This window comes from Eschrichtius robustus, chromosome 6 (genome assembly GCF_028021215.1).
Source record: "Eschrichtius robustus isolate mEscRob2 chromosome 6, mEscRob2.pri, whole genome shotgun sequence".
Taxonomy (NCBI): Eukaryota; Metazoa; Chordata; class Mammalia; order Artiodactyla; family Eschrichtiidae; genus Eschrichtius; species Eschrichtius robustus.
In genome coordinates this window covers 140,907,158-140,913,498 of record NC_090829.1, presented here as the reverse complement: position 1 = coordinate 140,913,498, position 6,341 = coordinate 140,907,158, and positions in this window count along the sequence as shown.

Genomic DNA, 6,341 nt, shown 5'->3' with positions numbered 1-6,341 from the left:
ATGGCCCCCAGAGCGCCTGGGACAACCCAGCTGCAGGCCAGCACTTTTTCTCCCTGAAGCTCTCAACACAGGATCCTGAGCCCCCTTGTCACCTGTTGGCCCCAGTCCCACAGGAACCAAACTGGGGGTGGCGGTGCTCAGGGTCCTATCGTTTCACCTCGTTCCGTGAGCGTTCTCATCTTTAGAGCGACCCGAATATCACCAGGGGAGCCCAGACTTTCCGCGCTTGTCTCCCTATTCCTGAGCTCAAGACGACGGGAAATGTGGGTTTATCATTTCATTGGCAGCATCGTCCTTACTAAAAACCCCACCCCCTCCACCTCCTGCCATCGTTTCCTGGCTTCCTCACTGTCACAGCTTAGAGACAATAAATAACAAGTCCCTTATCCAAACATCCTTTGGCATCGTTCAGCCCTGAAACCAGGCCATGCCATCATCCAGGTGGGAGTGGCCAGTAAAATTACTACCTCGGTCCCCTGTTCTTAATAACTATCTTTTCTGTGTATAAGATTTAGATATCTTGTCCTTATACACACAAATTGCACGTGTGATTTTTATTTTTCCTTTTTTAACTAACATTTTTTTCTCTTTGTTTTTACATTTTCCTTAGGTACTGAAATAACAAATAAATTGTCTTAACCCACATTGTAGTCTTTGTGTGTTTGTGTATGTCTGTGTGTACATGTGTGTATGTGTGTGTGTGCATATGTGACTTGTCAGTAGAAAACTTTTATTTTCACTTCGTAAACCTGAAAAATGTCTAAACAACAAATGATACTTTAAACAAAATAACAAAGGTTAAAATTATAATAAAACAAAAAATGAGTGCAAGATGTCAACTCCTCTAAATTATTCAATGAATTTAGACCATTTAATAAAAAATTATGACATTTCAGTGGTAGTATATTCAAGGGTTTCTTTTGTTTGTTTGTTTGCATTGTGTTTTAAAACCCATCTAATTTATTGGGGGCAAATATTAGATTACCTGTACAGATATCTGATAACAGTTCATAGCATACAGAAATGGTCTTTATTATTTCAAACATCTCTCTCTATGTTAAACTTCAGTGATGGCTTAAGGAATAGTGACTTTTGATTTAAATTAAAATACATTATTTATACTATCATGTTCTAGACGGTGCAAGACATACAAATAAATTATTCATAAGAATTGTATTAAATAAAACTTTATTTGAAAAATCTTACAAATTATAATGCATTATCTGTATGAATAAAAAATAAATTATGTAATAGAAGCTAAACTAAAAAGATACAAATCAAAATTACTCTAAAAAGGGAAAACACATGCAGATGTTTCGTCCTGGTTGTGAGTGTCCAGACCCGGCTGCTGTGAGCTGAGTCAAACCTGCAAGTGACCCCAGGTCCCTGAGCCCTCATGCTATGATCTTCCTCCTTCTGGTGGGGGGTGGTGCCTGATGACCCAGGGGATCCCCTGACACCTCTGGGCCTCTGTGGGATGTGGTGGGACAGCAGGAGCACAACGGCCCCTTGGGAATGGCTGGATGTTGGACTCGACCTTGGCCAGCATCTGCCTGTTGTGGTCACTCTCTTGCCTTGGCTCCTTGAGCTTTCTCTCCATCTCTACCACCCAGCTTTCTTGAGCTTTTTTTCTCATGGAGGCAGGTCTCCTGGTGATAGTAGGAAGTGGTTCTCTCCAATTCTTTGCCCATGTCTTTGGCTATCTTCTTGGAGAGGTTGCGGTTCTGATTATGGAGTTCATGGCTCTACACACGTTGAAAAGTTTCTTCAATCTTAAGCAGTGTGCTCCCTCCTTAAACTATTTTTTGTGAAGTTGCATCACATAGTCGTCATGTGTATCAGGTAGACTTTGAAGTTTCTGCTTCAGCGGCTGAATCTCACTGTCAAGAAGTAAAGTTTCACACTGCAGAGATGCTTCCTCAGTTTGGAGACTCGTGATTTGTCCTGTAAGCTCTTTGATCATTTGCTTTTCTTCCCTCAGTTGTCTGGCTGTTCCTTGATGTTCCTCTTCAGGACGTGGCAGGGACACTTTGCAGTCAACATCATCAATGATGCCCTTCAGGTCAACTTCTGACCCATGGACAGGACAATGGCCATTTTCTGCTTCCTTCTTTGGCTGGATGTCTGAGTTCCCTTCATCCATGTGATATCCAAGGGGGTCAGGTGAGGAGAAGATTGTCAGCAGGTGTTCTACTATGGATCTTAATCTGCTGCCTTTATCTTTCAGGACCTGCTCCTTTCGTGCCTTCGACTGCTCCAGGCTTCCTCTCAGCTCCTCCTTTTCCTGGACTCGCCGCTTTTCTCTCTCAATTTCTTGGTCAGACAGTTCTAGACTCTCTGGAAAATCAACATTGTTATTCAGATCATTTGTTTCTTTCTGCTGAGGTTGTTCTCCATCCTCCTCTGATGCTTTAAAGGTGTGTTTTCCATCAGTAACTTGGGAAAGTTGAGGAGGCTGGCTGTTGTGTACCTTTTCCAGAAAGTCCACAGTGTCCTAAAATGATGACCTGCTCAGGTTTGCATTCATTGCCAACAAGCACAGTTTGTAACATGGGAGGACTGGCCTCCACCCAGGTGGCCTGAGGGCTTCATCAGCCTGAGCTATTGGTCCAATATTCTCATTACATTTTCCACAGACTTCATCATGGTCAGAAGACCTTTTCCCTAGGAACTTCACACTTCTTAAAGTGTGCCGTCTCTTTCCTATCAGAACCAGCAGCACAGCACGTAACAGGATCTCGCAGGGAAACGCAGGGAGACCTGGGAGGTGCGTCAAGCTTTGGGGAACCACCAGCAGAGCACCCCACAGGTGTTCCAGGATCAGTTGGAAAGTGGGCCAGGGAGCAGGTGGCAGACCTTCCATGGCTGTGCGGGCTCCACAGATCTGCCTCTGAGGGCCAGTGTCCTCTGGGTCTCAACTGACCGCTCAGAACCCTGCAGAGTGTTCTGTCTCCAAGGTAAACAAGTGCCTGACAACCAGGGCTGATCCGTTAGGCTGGGGAAGGGGAGGCCAGCCAGGTTCTAGGAAACAGTTCTCCCTAATTGCTCTGAAATAGAAAGTGATCTAATCACTTATACAGGTCTTGGGGGAGGTGGAAAGTGCTGATCACGGCCTGGAGCTGGACCCCTCTAGGCCCCACCTGGCCCTACAGCAAACCTAGGGGGTCAGATCAGGGCCAGGCCATGTCTTTTCTGTGCAAAAGAACGAGTCAGTGCAGAGTGGTGGGGCCCTGTCCTATTTGCATTGTGGTGAAAAATAACCTCTTCAATGCCCAATTTGGTGGCGTTTACCAGCAAACGGCAAAATCGTTTCTGCAGGGCTTTACGTGGAGATGGAGCATGGCTGATACACAATCTTTTTGTTCATTTTCTATTTACCATTTTCCCTCCATTTCTATCTCCATCCTCCAGCCAGCCCAGGCCACAGGCCCCCTTGAATCAGCCCGTCTGTCCCCCAGCCGTGTAAACACACAGGTGTGTGCTGAGCCCTGGTTATATGTACTCAGCGTATGAAGCCATAGACACAGAAACAACTGGTGGGGATCAGATGTGGCAATCTGGGGCTGTTTTGCCATCTGAACATGAATCCGGTAAGCAAGGAGGGGTCACTTAACTCATAGCACATGGACAAAGGTCATGCCAATTCCAGTTGCAAAGGTGTCAACACACCAGCTGTGACCAAAAATGGTCTTTTCCCTAATATTAGATTTCAAGCAGCATCACACGTTCTAAACCTGCCCAGGAGTATCAAAAGGGTTTACACAAGAAGGGGTTTCCCCTTTCCCTGCTTGCGTCTCACCCTTCTGTTGTGCTCTTACAGAAAAGACAGATCAACTTCTGGCCCAGGTTATGGGATCCTCTCATCTGCTCAGAGAGCGGAGCTGCCGCCAGCTGCTGCGCGTCCAAGGACTCTGTGTTCTCTTGTAGGAGGTTCCTGGATAATTTAAAATTCAAAACCAAGGGCAGTGCACAGAAGCCTGGGGGAGCCCCTGGGTAGCAGTTTTAATGACATCAACAAAACTCAGTCTGGTTATCTTGGCAAGAGAACAACATCAGGAAACAGAAGACCTGGGTTTGAGTCCTGGTTCTGTTCAGTGTCAGCTTTATCGCTGAACTCTGCACCCATGCTGCTTCTGGAAACAGAGCATTTACTGTGAGGAGCCGTGTTCTTTGCAGAACCCCCGCTGGAAGGCTTTGGTTGAGACTTCAATGGAGTCCCCAGGCCACTGTCTTCCCACAGTCTTAAACCAACCATGGATACATCCACCAGGGACCTCATTTTGTGGAGGGGAAACTGAGGCATGGAGTAAGTCACGGGCCCATGGTCACAAAGGCCGGGTAGGAGTGATAAGCTGAGGTCTGGCTCCTAAGCACAATAAACCCTACTGCCAACTTGATGTTTCCAAAGAGATGATGAAACAGCCCACCCTGCCCCCCTCCTTGGACCCTGCCCACCTCCTCCGGCCCCACATCCTGTCCCTCACACACCCGTCAGTCTCCCAGTCCCTATCCGCTGTGAGTGCCCACCGTTTGCAGCTCTCAGGCCCCTAATGTGAGGAATAGCTGGGACACAGGGAGGAGGGGGCAGTTAAAGGCAACTTAGTTCTGCTTCTTCTCCACCTTGTGGAAAAGCCGGAAGACAGGCCACAGGAACCTCTTCTCTTTATGACCTCAGATTTGACTATGTTAGGAAAAATAATTTAAAAAGAAATATTATGGTAAAATATACATTTAAAAAAAGGTTTGGAATTTCAGTGGAACTAGGAAAAGGACAAAGAGTGAGGCTAATAGAAGGACTTTGAAAGGATCCATCTCAGCCTGGATGAATGAATTTTTCCTTATCATGCAAGACATTAGACCATTCTATTTGCTTTAAATAAAAGATGCTTCATCTTAGCTGGCTATGAAAGGGTAAGATTGGAAACACAGACACTGAATTAGAGAGACAAAAAGAAAATGTTCTGTGCCCCCCTCCCTGCCCCAGTTCCACCCCTTTTATTCTGGGTGAGCTTCTCCTCTTTCTAGAAAAGTTCTCAAAGTGAGGTCCACAGACAACACCCTTTCAGAGGGATCCTCAAGGTCAAAATGATTTTTTATAATAATATTAAAACATTCACCTTTTTTACTGTGCTGACATTTGCACTGATGGCACTGCTTAAAACTCCTGGAACCGTAGCACTAAACTGTACTAGCAATCACGATATTCTTCATCATGTACTTGCAGGAAAAAAATACTAGTTTCCTTTAAAAAATGTCCTTGATAAAGCAGTAAAAATTAAGTTTCTTAATAAGTGAAGACACATCTTTTTAGTTTCTGGGTAATAACATGGAAAAGTACACAGAAGGTCTGGTGCTACTGAGATAGATTGGTTGTCCTGGGAAACGCAGTTGTGGATTTGAGTTGCAAGCTAAACTAACCATTTCATTCATAAGCGCCATTTGTATTTGAAAGACCAACTGACAAATGATGTTTATTCAGACTTGGGTATTTGGCAGGTATTTCTGCAAAAGTAAATGAAATCAGTCTGTCACTTCCAAAAGAACAACTTTGAATATTTGTTGCTGATGATAAAATTTGAGGTTTCAAGTGAAAATTTGAATTTTTGAAAATTTGTATCTGCCACTGGGAGCTTGATAGCTTCTCAGGACTCTTCTGGTGAAACTGGTGGTGAGAGTAACTAATGTGATCGTTTGATATCATATGTTGAAATGAGTCAACATTTTGAAGCAGTGTTTTCCAATGACTAATGCATGTTACAAAACCACACATGGGTAAAAGATCCATTCAAAGTGCAAGATGGACCGATGGAATTTACTGTAACCATAGGAAAGTTTATTGATACAGTTTCATATGCCAACTGGAATTTAAGTAACTACCATTTGTCAGTTTAGGTATAATATAAAGCAATATCCAGTTATGTGAAACCGCTATAAAACACACCTGCCTGTTCCAATTACAGATCCCTGTGAGGCCTGATTTACTTCAAAATGTATCACAACAGACTGATGCAGAAGCCAATATAGGAATCCAGCTCTTTCCCACTAAACCAGACATCAAAGAGATTTAAAAACATGTAAAATAGTGCTGTTCTCACTTTTTGGGAAAAAGTTATTTTTTATAAAAATATTAATATAGATGTAATTTCAAAAATGAATCATAGTTTTAAACTTGTTTTAATTTCTAATATGGTTAACATTGAGGACCAGTGGTGTGCTAGTAAATGTTTAATCACCTGCTCCCTGAGAAGGGTTGGTGGGGGAAGCCCTGATATGTAGCGTTTGCTGGTTTCAGTGGTGTAACTTACTCTCGTCCCAAACAAGTTTGAGCTACTAATACCTCA